The sequence below is a fragment of the Macaca fascicularis genome, chromosome 3 (genome assembly GCF_037993035.2).
Source record: "Macaca fascicularis isolate 582-1 chromosome 3, T2T-MFA8v1.1".
Taxonomy (NCBI): Eukaryota; Metazoa; Chordata; class Mammalia; order Primates; family Cercopithecidae; genus Macaca; species Macaca fascicularis.
In genome coordinates, this window is record NC_088377.1 from 32,169,598 (window position 1) to 32,188,297 (window position 18,700).

The 18,700-nt window shown below is 40.3% G+C and overlaps 1 protein-coding gene and 1 long non-coding RNA gene across 5 annotated transcripts in view; one reads left to right on the plus strand and one right to left on the minus strand.

Annotated features, from left to right (window-relative positions):
* Window positions 1-1,208: 1,208 nt before the first annotated feature.
* LOC135970030 (uncharacterized) lies at window positions 1,209-3,869 on the minus strand. The gene is made up of 2 exons (XR_010585437.1): window positions 3,802-3,869; window positions 1,209-1,508 (listed from the first exon to the last, which is right to left on the minus strand). It is a non-coding gene; the product is annotated as an uncharacterized lncRNA (long non-coding RNA).
* Window positions 3,113-18,700, plus strand: part of NRIP1 (nuclear receptor interacting protein 1) — a 104,377-nt gene continuing 88,789 nt past the window's right edge. For 2 of the 4 annotated variants that reach the window (XM_065541487.1, XM_005548930.4), the window contains exon 1: window positions 3,113-3,293. The gene's annotated coding sequence lies outside the window, so the exon portion shown is untranslated. Of the gene's footprint in view, window positions 3,294-17,960; window positions 18,115-18,700 lie in introns of those variants that run through there. The other 2 variants (XM_015446966.3, XM_045389176.2) reach the window with 1 other exon arrangement.

Here is an 18,700-nt window from a genome sequence, read left to right on the forward strand (position 1 = left end):
AGTGAACACGATTTAGATGTTCCTCTTAAGGAAAATTTTCTTAAACGATATTATTAAATATTTCCTACATTCTCTGGAGCTGCACTACCCGATACGGTAGTTGTTAGCCACATGTGGCTGTTGAGCCCGGAATATGACTAATCCAAATGGAGATGTGCTATAAATGTAAAAGACACACTGGATTTTGAAGACTATAAAATATTGTAAAATATCTAATTAATGATTTTGTATGTGGTATAGACATTGAAATGGTAATTTTTGATGTATTGGGTTAAAGTGGATTATTATAACTAATTTTACCTGTTCCTCTGTACTTTTTGAATGTATCTACCAGAAAACTTAATATTCCATATGTGGCTCACATTTGTGGTTCACTTTGTTTTTATTGGTCAGTGCTGCTCCAGAGGCTAAGGGACTGTGGCTAATAAGGTAACTGCATTGGGGTTCTATTTGTCTGTGATCTAGGACGTTACACATATTTCCCCCCTCAAGTGTCATAGTTCACTCCACAGTATAAATGCAGGCTCAATACTTCTCAATGCATATTTTTGTTTTCTCATATCTCTCTACTGTTAAACAGTCTACGTCCTCTCCTGAGAACCCCTTTTCCCACTCTGCCTACATGGCTAATCCTTTTAACCTTTTAATGGCCAGTGGAAGCATTATTTTCTCTGCAAAATGTTCTCTGAACTTCCTTACCTCACAGCCAGGACCCCAAGAGAAAGATACATTCTGTCCTCTGGAGTATGACAGTATGTTGGCCAATATCTACTGAATGTCTATTGCTTGCTGGGCACAGGGATAGGTAGCTAGAAGTCCCCAAATGTGAATGAGAGGGATATGGACCCTGTGCCTGTACTGCTTGCATTCTACAGTGGGATACAGACAAGCAAATACCCACTCACAAAATGGTTTTGAAAAATGCTATACAAGAGAGATTTAGAGAATACACCAAAGGCACACCCCTCCCAGACTACATCTTTGTGGCAGATAGGTATCCTGAGACTGAACTATAAGCATGTGGTCCCACAGGAACCCTGGACGTAAAACAATAATTAGGTGTTTAAGTATATAAACCGAACAGCATTGTTTTCACATCACAAATGATTCAAATGAGAATTGACTTCGAAGTACAAATTACCAAACAGGCATTCTTATATTACATATAATGCCCTAGTATCCTTGCAATGACTCTGTTAGCCAGGAAATTTAGGTATTGATTTATTTTAAAAAACAAAGAACAACAACAAACAAAATAGTCTCCACATGATTAGCAAGATTAAGTGAAAATGAATTCCACAAGAGGTGTGCAATTAACTTAACACTCATGCCACTATCAAAAGAGTTCAGGATTTCAGTGACTGGATTTTTGTGGGGTTGAGAAAACAGAATAATAATAAGTGAACAGCTTTGGGAAGTCATCTAGCATATAGCAGTGGACTTTTTAACACCAATGTTGGAGGGCTGGAAAATTCTTGGCTTGTTGGGCAATCTCCGTGGTTCAAAACCTGGTTAAGAAGAGGAATGCATTTAAAAGATAGATTTGAGTAGTCCAAATATCTTTCCATAGTCTATGCACTAAGGTGTGTGTGCACCCTACTCCTTGGTGAGCCATTAGTCCCTTACCCAGAACCTATTAAGTTTATTTTAGACAGAATTGTGACAAGTGAGGCTATCTGGATTCCCAGTCCGCACTAGACTGGAAGTTACCAATCAGAAGATGAGGAGAATGTTAGTGACAGCTGTGCTAGTAACAGTAAGCAAAACAGATTGTCAGTTAGTGAAGGGGGAGAGAGAGAAATTACAAAAGGCAGAGATAATCATTAAGTCATGGCATCCTACAGTCCTTTGGTGTAGCGACTGATAGCGTTTGGACCTCCTGGGAGAATCCCTAACACCTAGGAAGAATATAGAATAGGAACTGGATATATTTCCTGAATCCACTACAACCTACTACAACAATTACTTTTAATAAAATTGACACTGAATTGTCAAGAAAATGCTAAATGATGTTCAATAAACCGCTTAAGAGAAACATTTGCAATACATTGTAGAAAAATCTTTGTATTATGGTTAAAAATAATTTTCGTAAAAAAAGTTTGACCCCCACTAAGGGGCCAAGCTCCAATTACGCTGGTCATCATTGAAACGGTTTGCTTTGTATCAATTCTGAATAAATGATGCACTAAAAAACAGCAGCCTTTACTAATTTGCCTACAGCAGATTTTGAATTGTGGTATATGCAAATAATATGGTATTATATGAGGTTTAACTTTTTAAAATGGCAACAGATTGCATAGTTCAATCAGTAGGGTGATGTAAAATAATTGTTTTTAAAAGTGCCATTGTCACTAAGGAAAACATCGGTACCATGTGCCCGGCACTGTGCTAGGTGCTGAATTTATTAAGCATTAATTTGAAAAATTGCTTTCACTTTCAAGACTGTGACAGTATTCTAAAACTCTCATTCATATTTTTAAAGGTTAAGTGAAATTTGCAGTACACAATACAGCCATTACATAACAGGCATAGAATACAGTTTCATGACTTGGATAGTTGTTGTTTTTTAAGCGCATTAGCAACTCCATTTTCAAATGCTATCAAATTCTTCAGGATATAAAAACCTACATGTAAGAATGGAGTGCCTCATCGGCTCATTTGTCTTATGTAATAAGTGTTTTAACACAGTCATGCCATTTCAGAATTTCGGGTGAGACTAAGCTATACTTTAGCTTTTTTGTGTCAAGCAAAAACAATTTCAGCAACAACATTGGTTTCCCCTGGTAATTTTTTTCATGGCGAATTACTAAATGCTGGATGCTCAAGTCAAAAAGAAACCTGACATCTGGGGAGGTGTTGAGGGGGTGTTAATAGTTCTAGGGAGATGTTTGGGGAGCGCTGAGGATACGATTTTTAAAACAGCAAATACACGGATAAGGGGAAATTATGGTTTCGTATGACTCTCTCCTCCCTCCACTTTCTCGTTTCAGCAGTCTGTAGCCCCCCCAATTTAGAGGCGGGTTCAGCGAGATTAGGCTGCAGGAAACCAAGAGGCTCCACCGCGCTGCCGCCCCGGCCTCGTGATGTAATTGTTATTTCTTATTCGGAGACTGAACCGAGGAGAGCTGCTGAAGAAGTAGCAGCTCTGCTCCTTTTGCCTTGTCTGGTTCCCGGGGATGATGTAGATTGGCTGACAGACTCCGCTGGAGACTTCGCAGTGACAAAGCAGCCGAGGATTAACCCTGCTCCTGGGTCCTACGTCTGTCCAGGGAGCTGAGCGGGGCGCTCCTCAGGTCTCCTTCCTAGTTTTCCTCCCGGAGTCGCTCCACATGAGGGCTGGGTGCCTACTACGTGCTGGGCGTGGGGTCAAAGTGACCCAGAGTTCGCGCCCGCGCCCCCCACGATTAAAGCAGGACACACAGATTACAAGGAGATAGAAATTGGGTGGGGGGTGAAAGGGGGCCCAGGGAGCGCGTGTTGTGGGGTGAAGGGGAGGAGGTAGACTTTTAAGGCGCCAGCACCCAGGCGGGGACCCTGGGGCGTCTGGGGTGCCCCGGTCCCCAGGCTCTGCCCAAACGGGAGCATTCGGCCTGGGTCCCGAGAGCGCTTCCCCGGGTTCCCAGGAGGAGCTGTCCAGGCGCCTGCAGCGGTCGCGGGCGGCTGGACAGAGCTGGGAGCCCGGAGGACGGCCAGGGCGCGCCGAGCAGCCCCTCTCTTGGGGACGCGGTCCTTTCGCTGCCTCCGGGCCCTGCAGCCCCGTCTGAGCCACCCGGAAAGCAGGCGAGGAGGAAATCCACGAACCATAGGGGGCTCCGCAGCTACCGCGAGCGGCCCGGACCCGCACGGCTTCCTCCTGACCGGCTGACAATGGGAGGGAGGGGGAGAAAAGGGTTAAGAAACTTGGCTGAAGAGCTGAATGGCGTGGGGCGGCGAGGGGAGGGACTGGGCCGCGGCGGACTCGGCGGCGGAGGGAGGAGCGCGGCTGCGGGCGGGCGGGCGGCGAGCGAGGCGCTCAAAGTCAGCCTCGCAGACATTGCAGCAGAGCCCCGAACTCGGGAGGCGGCGGCGGAGGAGGCGGCGGCGAGGCGCAGGGACGATCCGGCCCCACGCCCGCCCGCCACCCGCGCGCGCCCGTCCGCCCGTGGCCTCGCGTCCGCCGCTGCGCCGGGAGCGCCGCTGGTCGGAGGGAAGAGCTCGCCGGGGTGCCGGGCCAGGACGGGGCGGCAGGCGCCTTCGCGGACCGAGCCTGACGGAGCCGGAGGCTGGGAGCCGCGGCGGCCTGGGGTGAGTGACGGCCGCGGCCAGGGCGCCCAGAGTAGCGGCCGCCGGCGCCGCCGGAAACGGCCCCGGAGCGCGGCCCGCGTCGGCGCTGGCTTGGCGGGCAGGGCCGCGGGGGCGTCGGGGCGGCGGGGGCAGCGCGGCCGGCCGCGGGCGCGCACGGGGCGGCGTGGAGGGCGCGTTTCCGGGGAAATCCTGCCTCTGCTGCCTGGTTCGAGTCTCCCCGGGTTCTCGCGGGGGGCCGGGGCGGCGGGCCGGCAAGTTGTGGAGTGGCCCCGGGTCGGCCCGCCCGTCCGTGCCAGTTCTGGGCAAGGGGGCGGCCGTCGCGTGGCCCCTGCGCGGGGTCGGACACTGGAGCTCGGGGGCCGGGTCGGGGTTGCCCCTCGCTCGCCTGCCCTCTTGGTCGCGAACCTCGGGCACCGCTCGCTGCGCCGCTCTCGATCCTGCTGTCCAGCCGGATCCTGGGCGGCGCCTTTCGCCTGGGTGCCTGCCTGCTCCGTGCTTGCTGGATACCCGGCTGGGAAAGTGAATAGGAAAACGGACAGCTCGCCCGGCCCCCAACGGACCCCAGGCCCGCTCTGCCCGCACTCGCCGTCCCCCCCGGATGGCGTGGCTCACGGACCCGAGGCCTCAGCCATCATTTTACCAGGAGCCAGGGGCCGGCCCCCATTTAGGGTGAGCCCCGTGGAAGTCCGGGAGGCTGCCCTTTCTCCCTTCTGCTGTCCCCACCTTACTACTATTGCATATTGTTTTATGAAGGTTTTCGTGGACGTATTCTGCAGACCCTCACATCCCTTCCAAAGTAGTTTCCCAATTTTAATCAGGAGTTGGTGTTCAGTCTGAAGGAACAAAGGAACCAACTGTGTCTTAGAGGCGGACAGGCTGGGAGTCTGTGACACATGTTGATCTCTGAAGCATTCCAGGAGTTTCTACCTTTTATCACGTCAGTAATTGGCTGCTGAAGGTAGTAAAAGAAGTACGGAATGATAAGCACTTTTGCTTTTTAAAAATATTTTTTAATGGCACATTTTACTTTGGGGGAAAGAAGACGTTCTTAGGCACAAGGATTTTTAAAAACTCGGCCGGTGGAACTGAGGTGGAGTTTGTCTCTGGTATTGTAAATGATTACATGTGGGATTGTGAAGGAAATTGTGTCGTTAGAGGAAGAGAAGCCATCTGTAGGTGTCCGTAGTAAAAAATGGTTGTCGGATTATAGGTGATCAATGCTCTTTCTGTTTCTTGGGAAAATTTGTGAAGCAAGGGGCTTCGGTAATTCATTCTTTAAAGTTATGAATTGCATTGAATGCTTATTAGTGAATCATAGGTTTAGTAAGTGGGTGGCATTATTCAATGTTTAATCATCAGTTTTCCACCTTTGTGGAAGAGATAGTGAGATAATAGACTTTTTAAACAAATGGTGTTTCATCTGCTTAGCCCGTAAGTGTCGGTTGCCGCCTGGTGTATGTTGAAATGTTTTCACCTTCGAAGTAAGTGAATTGCTCTGCTTTTGCCCAGCAGTTTGGTAATGTCGATAGGGTTTATTTGGTTCAGGGGAGCGCTGGCTTCATCGCCTATAGTAACTTTTTTTCTGCCTGGGCATAGTTCCTAGAGACAAAGAAGGAGAATCAATTAGTGGAACAGCTACTGCCCTGCAGGTTACAGGATTGGTTGCTCTAGTCTGTGTCATACTCTAGTGGAGAAAGACCTCTTTCCAAACTTACCCTGGGAAGTGCCCTAGGAGTGTGAGCAAAATACACATCCAAAAAAAAAAAAAAAAAAAAAAAGGACTGTTCGTTGTTGATTTTATTCAAATGAGTTAGGTGAAAAAGGCAGGTTTAATGCCTGTGGGAAGTTAGTTGAAAACCAGGTTTAATGCCTGTTTTACATGCATTTGCAAACTCTGTAGAACTTGGATTTTGCTAATTTTAACAGCCTAAAATGTTGTTAACTTTGCACTAAAGAAATGTGTGAAGAGACTAAAGGCTTTTCTGACTCTTGCGGTTGTAAGTGCAAAACATCATGATAAAAAATAACCTATACCACCACCTAGAGTCTGTTTGTTAGTTTATTGCTCATGAAGTTTGCTTAAATTGACATGCCTGTTATAGTTCTGATACAGTCGAAAATGATTAAGAAGTACTAGCTTTCGAAAGGCCATCCAAGAGAACAATTATTTAAGTAATAAATAGCAAGTGCCCATTTAAATTATCCATGCCACCTTTAGAATGGAAAATTATGACATCTCAAGTTGAGTGGGCTATTCTCCAAAAGATATTAATTCAAAAGATTTTGAAACGGAGTTTTCAGTGTGTGCGCCAAGGCAGTTCTGATTGCTTAAAGACTTCTTCGTTGTTTTCAGAGATTCAAGAACTCTTCCAAATCAGATGCCATTAGAACTTTTTGAAGTCCAGATGAAACAAAAGCAAAAAGATAGGAGAGCATTACAACTACAGAAATTCGGGAAATTCAGAAGTTGAGAGAACGCAGCCCATGGCAGAGTTGTGGTTCAGGGATATGAAAAGTAAAATCAATGTGAATTAAAGTGATAATCTGTTTTGCTGGTAGTTTATATGTGGTAAAGCAGTGTATTAAATGAGAGACGTTAGGGAGGCAGCTTTGTTGCCATGTGGCTTATCACATTGTCCATGGAGGAAGTAATGTTCCTCCTTTAAGTGGTATAGCCTGAGAGAAAGATAGCCTCCAAGATCTTTAATTAAATACCGGTTGAACAGAAAGAACTAGAGCACTGTATTAATTCTGTCAGACATCACTATTTTAGAACATTGAGGACAACTAAAAATGAATTAACGCATATCTGAAAGCAGAGTTTGATAGAAGGTGACAGATGAGGCAAAATATGCCAATCTAATGGAACAAATAAGATAAGGAGATATGCCATCCTTGACTCTAGAAAGATCAGAGGGAAGATGATTATTGTTAATTGCACAGATTCTATTGCAGACCAGTGCTAGAAGACAATGACATAGAAGTAATTTTAAATCAGAGTGACTTAGGATATATGAAGTTAAAGGAATTTGGCTTTTAATTTTAAAACAGAGAGAGTGTAAGAAACTTAAAAGCTCATGTTCTAACTGTTGTTTGGGAAAAACTAATAGTTTGATGTATCAGGTTAAAAGATAATTTTGCTCAGAATGAGTTTAAAATACCGAATTTTTGTCAAGGAAAGCATTATTCACTTTAAATTGTGATAGGGTGAGTTTTGCATTGAGATTGCTTGATACAATTAGTTTTTAATGTAGGTTAGTAAGAGAAGAGGAGTTCTAGTCTCTTCCCTACCCTTTCCCTCCCTCCGTTGCCTTCTTCCCCTTTTCTAAAATAAACAGCATCTACATCTTTGGATATTTTCTTCTGTGAAAAGTGCCTTGGTTGCAACTTTCCTTCTTGGCTGTGGTTGGGGTGAAGTTTCTTCACTCTTGTGCTTTTCTGCCCCTTCAGGTGACTGATACACATTCAGAGTGAGTTTTATTTTGTGTGTTTGTTTAATAATGATTTACTGTTAACGCGGATGAAGACTGGGAAAAAGCATTTGTCGTTCTAGCAAAGTCCTGTATACCCATGTCTTCCAACTGGAGAAATATTTTCATTAAAATAATCCTGACAACTATTGCAAAGTCAAAAGAAAAATTTCAGCAACATATGCTAGGGGGCTCGCAGGATGTATGAGTCTGAATCTGTGAACTAAAAAGATTCAAGTTGCATTTCCTTAAGTTGTAGTTTTTTCAGGGACTTTTGGGGGAGGGGGAATGAGCAAGCTCCTCCTGTAATATTTAGATAACACAACAATTAGAGAAATGTAACACCAGTATGGTTGCTAAGACTTGAGAAGGTAAAAAACCAGGAGTGTCAGATGATGAAACAGGCCATTGGAATGGAACTAAAGATTATGTCGAGAGGTTGGAATGAACAAAAAGTAAATGGAGGAGAGAGATCTAGTTTCTGTATCCTGTTTGCATCTGATGCTGAAGCAGAGGCATGAATTGCTGATGGTAATGGATTCTCTATTCCCTTTTATGAGGCCAGCAATATTGTATAAATAGTGGTTGTTTGAGGGTGAAAAATGACAAGTTCCCCATTTGTGCATGTTCCCACTTTGTTTTGAATGCCTCTGAGATATCTCTAAAGGAGAGGATCAAAACTGGGTACCAGCATGGAATCAGGAGTTATACTTTGTTTGGAGGAAAATGAATTAATGTTAGATCACATTTTCTTTAATCTTTTAACGTCTGGAATTTTCCGAGGGTCTTCATCAACAGGGAAAACAGTGTTCTGAGTGCTAAAGTTTGCGTGGTGAACTGGATAATTCTTTTATAGGATCTTTGATAAAGATAAACAATGTAAATAGCTGCAGAAGGAATGCTTTATTTAAGCACATTACCTATGATTCATGGTAGGGGGAAAATAGAGACCACAGAAATTCCTGAAGTCTTATCAGGGTTTCTTTGCAAACTGTCATATGGATGCCCATCTGTTGTTTTTTCTTGAAATTTAGTGTTCAGGTTGATGGATACTGAATGTATAGGATTCTGAAGATTGGAGTTTATTTAGATCAGAACTTTCCTTTTGTTTTACTACGAGTTGTGAAATGCAGTTTTAATTTGTTGCAATAATACAAACTGAGATGAGTAGGAATTTATACTAACTTTTCTCACAGTTCTGGTATATACTCTATATCATGAACCTTGAAATTCAAATTGATCCCTACACTATCTTGCAAATATTACAAATGAAGCATTACAAAATTTGTGGTATTTTAGCTTATCAAAATGCACCCGAAACATAAAATAGTTTTCCTTAAGTTCTTAGAAGAATAGGAAAGAGTTAAAAATAAATGTGATACATTTTATCATTATATTAGGATTTTATGGAAATTAATACTTTGAATCATGCTAGGGATAAACATTTAGCCTAGAACTCTAAAAGTAGTATAATGTGAATCAGATTTAAAGAATTGAGAAGGCTGGCAACTCGAAAATAGAGGAAAAAAACCACTCTTTGGAGTTAGGAAAAAAAGGATCCTCTTAGTATTAAGATTTTTTAAAAAGCTATACACAATTTTAAGATAGATTTTTCTTGAAGATAATGGGGTGAATAATTACCTGCTAAACAAATTATGAGTCATATGATCCTTTTTTTGGTTGAAATAATTTCAAGAACTCCAGCATATGTTGCAACTTTGGCTAGAAAGGTGATTGTGACATCCATCCATTCATCCATTCCCCCCCTCTCCTTCCCTCCTTCCCTCCCTTCCTTCTGTCCACTTTCAATACATAGGGCTGGGGTAGAAAACAAAATAAAAATAAAAATAAACAGTTTTGTCAAACTTGATAATAGAATTATTTGACAGGGTTAATAGCTGTGTTTGAAATTCAGAGCTAGTATGGTTCACTCTCCCCAGAAAATAAAATTTTAACTTTTTACACTTCAGGGAATAAAAACTCTTAAATTAAAACCCATCTTGCCTCTTTAACTTTGTGTCACTTAGCAAAAATATCTTTAAGGATGGAAAGCAGAGACCCCATGTGCCTTAAATTCCAAGTCACTGTGTGACTAAGCTCAGAGTTTCAATAAATATTAAACTAGAATCCTGCTGGGAATTTGAGTCATCAGCTTAAGCTACTCCTGGGACCAAGACAGCTCTGGTTGACCTGATGTTGGTGTTTATTCAGAGCTTCGGTGGAAAGGAGCCTCTCACCCTTGGACTTCTAATTAACAAAGTCATTTCTTAGTCACTTGTTAAGTGATAGAGCTACTCCTTGTTTTCAAGCCTGTAATTTGCTAAAGGATTGAGCACCACAGAGAAACTAAGGAGTCTGGAGCTTCTGCTGTTAGAAGTAGTCTGCTTTGATTATTTTACTTTTACTTTCTTATCTAGCTGTATGAGGGTACTAGGTAAAAGTCTGGTGATTTGCTTTAGATACTTAAGAGAAAAGCTTAGCTGTAGTCACATACAGTGACTAAGATGGCTTTCCTAATAGTTACATGTTTTTAATAGTTTGAGTTTGCCTATACTCTTCATAACGTGCACATGTTAAATATGTTACTGCATTCATAAAGCATTTCATTAGTAGGATGGGAAATTGTTTATGTACAATATTGAAATGAGAGTAGTAGTATAATGGAGTTTTTGGTAAGTAGCAGGACATAATCAAAATTTGAGAATTAGAAGTTCGGAATGAAAAAGGGACTTCTCTCTTGAGGGATCTTTCTAGAAGTTGAGAGAGAGCCACTGTTTAACAGATTGTAATGGTTTCTGAAAAGCATGCTTTTCAAGATTTTTTTTTAATTCCTGAATTTATGAGTTTATATTATAATAATCTATAATAGAGCAATAGATTTATACACTGGAAAAGAAACAAATTAAGGGAAGGAGAGAGTACACAATAAAATGGAGGACATCAAGAAAATATGTTTGGAAACATGTGAAACTCTCCAAATGGGAAGTAAGAAATATTCTCAAGAGAAATTAATCACAGTTGCAGTTTTTCTCCTAAAGGGACTGTTTGCACAATGGGTCATGTAGGCTCAGGTTTGATTTTTGAAAAACATATTAAAAAATAGTATTCCTGTTTTGTTCTTCCACGTTTATTTTTCGACTTTAAGTCTGCTACTAAATCAAGATGATACAGATAAAAGGAAAGCCCTTTTCTTTCCCCGGCAGCATCTGTTGAATAAGGGGTTAGATTTAATTTCTAAATTCTAAAATTCTGACTATACAGCAGTATATGCTGTTGTTGACAGTGAACAGTAAAGATTTCAAGCCCGTGGTTTTAAAAGAAGAAGAGATGATTGGGTAGAAACTTGGAATACTAAGAAGTTGTTTAGTTACTTGCCTCTTGCCTTTTCCTGTTTTATTGGGAGGGGGAGCAGGGAAAGGAAGAGTATTGAACTTTTTGGGGCAGCCGTTTTGTAGCTTTACACACATTTTGTCTTTTAATCCTTCCAATTCCCCTGTGACATCTAGGTATCATTTTCTGTAGTTTAGAGATAAGGAAACCTAGCCTGAGAAATGCAAGAGTAGTTAACTTGCCTGCGGGCACATGGCTAATTTCATTGATAATTTGATTTTCTTTAAGAATATACCATTGTTTGAAGAGAAAACCGGTTGCCATCTGATTTTCAGGAAGCCGTTAAAAAAACCTTGCTCCCAACCTGGTAGCCACAAAATTCATGCAGCATTTCCAAGCCTCATAGCCTGGATTCTGCAAGACCAGGCTCTCTGGGAAGGCACATTGTTGCCAGTCGATGATTCTGCAGCAGTTTATGCTAGTACTCAAAGCGCTGATGTCCTGCTGCCTGCATTGCCCTGGAGGGAAGTGTAGTCACCAAGGGCTGCCGCACAGGCTCTTTTCACTCCAATGCTAGCTGTTGTACTTACACTGCAGTGTTATTTGAGGCAGTGAAAGCAGCTATGTTTCTTGATATAATTCATTAAAATAGCTTGTCATGGTCTTAATCTGAGTGTTCCCAAGGCTAATTGTTTGTCCACTTCAAGGAGCAGTTGTAGCAAATTCAGAACTGTCGCTCTTCCTGGTTGAAAAGTTACAACTCTTGACTATTACAGTTCTTAACATGATTTTTTTTTTATTTTAATTACCCTATCTTCACTCACAATAATTTTGTTCAAGACTATGCTGTGCTGATAAACTGGTCTCTGAAATACAGAGGAAATTGACAATGCATTTGTGAAATGGAAGGAAGTGGAAGTAGAGAGGTGAGGAGTAGCTGACTTTATTTTGAGAGTAGACTGGTCAGGAGGGAGATTGTTGAGTTGGGGAGCTTTGTGGCACATAGTACATTTTTAAGTACATACCAGGTACGGGCTTTTATTGTTAAAGCCATAAGAAATGGAGTTATGAGCTTCTCCGCCTCCTTTTACTTGCCTCATTTAAAATTTATGGAATTTTGAACCTAAAAGATACAAGCTGAGTGGTTCCCTATACACTGAAAGGTATAGTCAAATTGAAACTATATTGGAGACACAAGGATGAATAATAAGACTCGTAAACATAATATTTTCTATGGTGCTTTAGATTTTGAGTTGCCAAATCATGTTGGAAAAGCAAGAGATTTGTATAAAAGCTGCAAAGGAAACATTTTGCATCTATCTTTTGTTTAGAGAATACATTGTATTTTGGCCAAATAAGAAAAAAGAGGAATTGTCGAAGTCAACAATATGGGGAGAAGAATGTCTTCCTAAAGATCAGAATGAACTTATATTGTTTCCTTAACTGATCCATGCTTTTCTTAAAAAAAAAAAAAAGAATTAAAATACAGTGAATCTATGTGATGCCAAATATAAGGATTGAAAACAGTCTTTTTTTAATTTACCATCTGATTCCTTTCCAATATCTGGATGTTTGCTATTATTGTGGCAAACCCTAAGGCAATGAATTGTTAACTATTGCTAAAAATCTGCTTTTATCTATCCTGGTAATACTTGACTGACCTGAGTCAAAGTTACATTTTCTTTTCTTTTTTTGAAATAACTTTGAATTTCTTTTGCTTGGGCTTTCACAAATTGAAGTGATCACAAATTGAAGTGATTTCATAGAATCGTTAGATTCTTCAGGTTGGAAGAGAATTTGATAAAAGCTATGGCTGCTCTGGATTTAAGCACACCTATCTTAGAGGCACCTTGTCCTCCCCCCATTTATCAAACAAGTTGGGTTTAGATGCATCTTGTGTATGGAAGAGCACCCAGCTAGTGTAGACTGTAAATAAAATAATGATAAAATGCTACCATTTAGTGCTTATGTGCCATTTTCTTTTCTCTTGGGTTTCCTTCTTTCTCTATTTTTGTTTCGTCTTTACTCTGTTTTCCTTTTTATTTCTTAATATCTCATTCATCTTTTTTTTTTTTAATTGCCAGGGGATCCATGTGATACAATGGGGTAAACGATTACTTATCTTCCTGTAGTTTTTGTTATTGCCATTAAGTTAAAATGTCCAAAACAGTTACTGTCTGCATTTATGGAGGAAGAAATTGAGTCCTTAAGAATTTAAAGACATTTTGAAAGTCATTCAGCTAGCAGTTGGGTGGACCTAGGATGACCAGTCAAATCTTGATTTATTTCACACTTTTTTGTTTATTTTTGTCAAAGCATTCTCAGAAAGAGGGGTTCATGTCCCAGGTGGTAAGAAATAGTTAATAACCTTTGGTGATGGATCCTGCAGTAAAATCCAAGCTAACCCCAAGAAGGGATCTATAATAATAAGAACAAGGTCTTGAGACGTGGAATGAGAAATGGCTGGGTGCCTCACTTTTGTTCTAGTACCTTATTTTCTTCTCATGGTCTTCATAGAAGTCTTAGGATTTGTTGAATATTCTATTACTTGAAATATAATTTCCAAGCTGAGAATTAAAAAAAAACAGAGTACAGTTATGTACATGTTAATACAGTGGCATTGTTTTACATGTTACATACATTTGGAATTCTATTTAAAAAGAAATAGGGAGACTTGTTATTTATTTGTAGATGAACAAAGCCAGAGACCTTTAGTTGACCAGAGCACTCACAGGCCATCTCTACTTTTTACTGATGTCTTCTGATACCATTAACAGAGGTGATTGGGTCTGTTGGTTCAACTGGAAACGTATTTCAAAGGTTGTGGACCCCATTCCTCTATTCTCTTGAGAAAGGTAACAAATAAGGGGGCACTGTGTGGACCAGTGGTGATAATGTGCCATGAACCAAGTGCACATTGGTCTACACCCTTAGAAAAGAGAGCAAGAGAGAAAAAATCTATATGTAGACCTTTTCATGGACCACACACCGGCCATGCTCCTGACCTTGGTGAAACAAATTGGAAAGGAATATTCTCCCTCATGGGACAGTGGGCAAGGGAGTTTGTAGGCTTACTTCTGTCCCCAAGCCTCTAACAAGATCAGATCTTCTTTCACGGTTTTGTGTACACCCTGATTGTAAAAGTTAAACTTGTGTTATAGCTGTTTTCCTTGGTAGAACTCCATGAATAGGAGCTTATTCATGAGTGTACTGTTGGTCCTGTAAGTGTCTGGCACACAGAAGGGTGTCTGTAAGCATTTGTTGAATTGAACTGTACCAGTCCCAACCATTGGCAAAATTTGGCTCACTTGGGTCAGCGATAGGACCTTTATGTATTTATGCATAGCAGCTGTTAATTATTATGTATAACTTATGAATAATGGAAGCTCTTCCACGTTTTTTCTTTAGTCCATTTAAATTAGGACTTTTAAAAGGAATGATAGTTTTTTCCTTAAAATTTATTATCTTCTTTCCAGGCATACTAATTATGAGGGAAAAAGTGAAACTGACTGTTAGTGACATTATGATTAATTGGTACTTGAAATAATTTGTTTTGTAATACTACATTTCTGCAGTAATACACAAATTATAATATATTAGAAAACATGTTTAGCAAAATCTTTGGAGGCAACATTTTTTTTTTGTAAGAAAATGAATAATAATATTTCTAGAGCCTTCTAGGTAGTTTCCTTAGCATCACTTCCAGTAGTCAGAAGGACCCCCCAGCTGGGCACACTTAACTGCATTGGATTTGATGGCTTGGGAAGGTGGAAATCTGAACATTTCACATCTAGAGTTAATTTTGGTGTGCAGTAACCTTAAAAGTTAAGAGGGTGTCAAGAACAATTGATGATTCAGAACTTGGTAAGTTACAGGATTAAGCAGTATATGAAGCCCTTTTGTATTTTAAAAATTAGGATTTGCTCTTCACTAAAGGTGAATTTCCTGACTGTTAGAACACCATCATATTCAACTTTATTAATAACTGCTGGTAAGAGACAGAAAATAAAATTATTTTGAAATGCAGCTCAGAGATTTCTAGATAAGAAATTTATTTTAAAATGCTAATAAAAATAAATGAATTATGTGGATATATATTTATAACATTGATTTTTAACAGATGCTCTTAAAATAACTTCAGTTTCTTGCTTTGTGAAGGCAAAGTTTTTTTTTTTTTTTCTTTTTTTTTTTTAAAGCAAAGGTAACTTTATGAGTGTTTGACACTATATTTCTTTTGGCTTACATGTCTGTGTATTCACCTGCTTGTAAATCATAGCAAAAAGGAACAAGCTTAGTGGACTAATGTATGAAGTAAAAAGGCAGAAAAATGAGCACATTTGCTATTTATGCACTGTGTTCTACGGCGTGCTTTCCACCAGTGCTTACTTATCCTGAGTTCCTGAACAACTTTTCCTTCATTGTTCATTAGTGTCAGTCAGTATGTTATAGAAATGCGTGAATTTCTCTACATTAATTGTGAGTGTGAATTTCCCACCGTTGGTTTCCTCAGCAGACACCCAAACTTAATTTCTGTTTCATGAACTAAAAGTTGAAGTAAGGCATAACGTCTGATTGAAATTAACACTATTATCCTTTGCAATGAAAAGGGTGAATAAAACTAAAGTTGCTGGTAGTTGCCCCGATACAAGTGTTTGCTTAGCTTTGACCATACATCAATCTGTTTATTTTACATTTTACACATCCATGGGTATTCTTCCCGATAATGCCAAGGAATGCTTTCCTTTGCAGGCATCATTCTAATAACATAAACACATTCACTTTGAATTTTAAACTCTTTTTCTCTTTTTTTCCTCCTTTAATAAATTATCTCATTGAGATTATTCATTGTTTTGGCAGCACTCTAAATGATCTTGCTTTTGCAAAATCATTGTATGTTCTATTTAATGGCATGTTACTTTAAACCTGTAAAGTTTAGGGTTGCTAAAGGCAAAAGCTGACAATATTTGTGAAGATTGAGAATAGGTAAAAATGGACCTTTGGGCAGTCAGCAAAAGTAAAATTAAAATCTGATTTTAAATCTTTTGAAAATCTAAAATTAATATGGATTTCTTCACACCAATCAGAAATTCAAATTTTGTTGTATGTTACTGATCTTTAAGTTGTTTATGTGTCACAGCGAGGGCGGTAAGAACATTTTTTTCTAATTGTGTGAAGTTAATGAAAGGAAAAATAACAGTATACATCACTGTGGTAAAATAAAATATCGTTAATGATAGCATGTTAGTTTGGACTACATTTTGTTTTATTTTACAGTGAAATAGAAAGTGTTTTGGTTCTGTTTTTTGGAATTCTGGTAGATGTGAACAGCAATTCATATGCATATAGGTGTAAAAAAGACATATTTGAAAAGATATGCTGCGTGAATTTGTCCGGTGAGGATAAGTAGCAAGTTGTAATTGCTTTCTGTAGTTTAAGCCATCGGCTGTATTAATACTTCAGTGAAGTATCGGGGAAAAATAGTGGTTGTACATACTACCTTGTGAGTGTTGCAGGGTTTAGTAGTTCTCAGTGACCATTGTTACTTTTAAAGAGGAAAAAAGAAAAATAGTGAGGGGATAGGACAGGAAGTTTCGATGTGTGGGAGGGGAAAAGAATCATTACTTCTCAACTACTGAAGTCACAGTTTATTTTGTTTTAGACCTCTTTGCATAGCATATTCTAGAGGATGTTGAAGGATAATAATTTGTTGTGAAAATGTTAGTGTCCTTAACACACTTCCGGGTGGTTTAACCATTAATCAGAAACACCATGGAGATTAAAGAATTGGAACTAGGGATTAGATAGGTTTTAGTGAGGCTTTGCCATGGAAAAGCTATGAAATGGGTGAGTCATTTAACGTCTCCTCGCTTCAGTATCAGTGTTACTTTGAAAGTGAGGTTTTACTTTCGAATGTATTGAGTATCAGGGTGAATAGAACTTAGGGCTGGGAGGATGTCCCTTATGATTTTTTGAGCTTGGCATTTAATATTTTACAGCAAAGTTTTTAGCTTAACATAATTGAACTTGTACTAGATAGGGTTAATAGGCTAGAACAAAAGGTCAAAGCATAAGGCATTAGGCTTAATTAAGGGAGAGCAGGAGTGGCAGGAGTGTGTGACAGTTAAATGGGTTTCCCACAGACTAATGTCGGTGACAGTGCAACCATGCCTCAACTTAAGTGGGTTATTTTGTGCAAAGGGCAGCAGTGATTAGCAGTTTGACATGCCAGACACTTCTGGCCAATCCCATCTGTTTTAGAGGTTAAAAAAGCACACCTTTATGAGCTGATGGATTGATTTGTGTGCCCGTCTGGTAAAGATTAGAAGTCCAAGGCCAATGCAGTAAATGTCAGTTATAGAATATTATCCTTTCTTGGTTGGCTCATTGTTTTAACCGTCAACTGTTTTATAATGGGGGAGAACTGCTGTTTATGGAGTTGAATGCAAGATAGGTGGGGGAACAGGTGAGGGAGGAAGAAAAACATTTCCTAGATGGACTTGTGAATTAACATAGTCTGTAGCAGGTGTTCACATTTTAAATGGAGTGTTTTTGACCTGTTCCTTACAGTTTCAGACACATTGTTCTTTTCTGAGTGTTATCTGAGCCCCACTGCCAGTCCAGGATTTCATTTTGCATACAGAATTGGTAGGTTTGTTTATTTAGGTACCTCTTTTTAAAGGTGTAATAATTTTTTATTGACGTCCTGAACAAGGGAAAATAAAATGAAAAGAACACACACACGCACACACACACACGCACGCACACACACGCGCGCACACACACGCGCGCACACACGCAGAGTTCTGTGTTCTTTTATGTGGTCAGTCAGGTGCATGTGAAAAGGAGACACAGGAGAGGCTCGGGAAGACAAAGTTTATTGTACTCATGAGTTCTTGGAGGCACAGCATGACACTCAGGGCCACATGAGAAAGCCCCAGCGTTGGTCCAGGGGCCAAAGGGGCAGGAGCTAGGAGAGAGAACAGGCTGCAGCCGTTTCTGGAGTATCTGTGCGAAAGGCAAGGCGGGACAGGTAACCAAGTTTAAGATTAGCTGGTTTGCATTTGCTGTAGGTAAATGCTACTGCGACTACTACTAAGAAGCTATAGGTGTATAATATAATAGCTTTGAATAAGTTATAGGTATACAAGCTCTGAACTGTAAGAGTGGTCCCTAGTTTGCCTGGTAGATACCAGGCAGGGGAATATTGCCTCCTGGGTGTGTGGGCCAGGTGGAGGAGGTAGGCTGTGGATTGGTCAGTCTGCATGTGAAAGGCGCGCTGAGTCCTTTGCCTTTTCTAAGCATTGGCTGGCGCCTGGAGGGGCAGTCTCTTCCCAGCCAGAAAGGAGTCAAAGCCGTCATAATATATGGAAAACAAGAAAGGTAAACAATACACACATGTGTACTTGCTTTAAGGGTAGGATGTACTGTGGTCACGTGGGTCCACAGTGAGAGTGGTAAGAACATTTTTTTCTAATTGTATGAAGTAAATGGAAGGAAAAATAACAGTATGTTTGAACTTAGACTCTAACCTATTCATTGAAAGCTGTTAAGTGCGATGCCATTAATGTAGTTCATTTTCAGTTCTGGATTGTAGCTCATTTAAAGATACACAAATA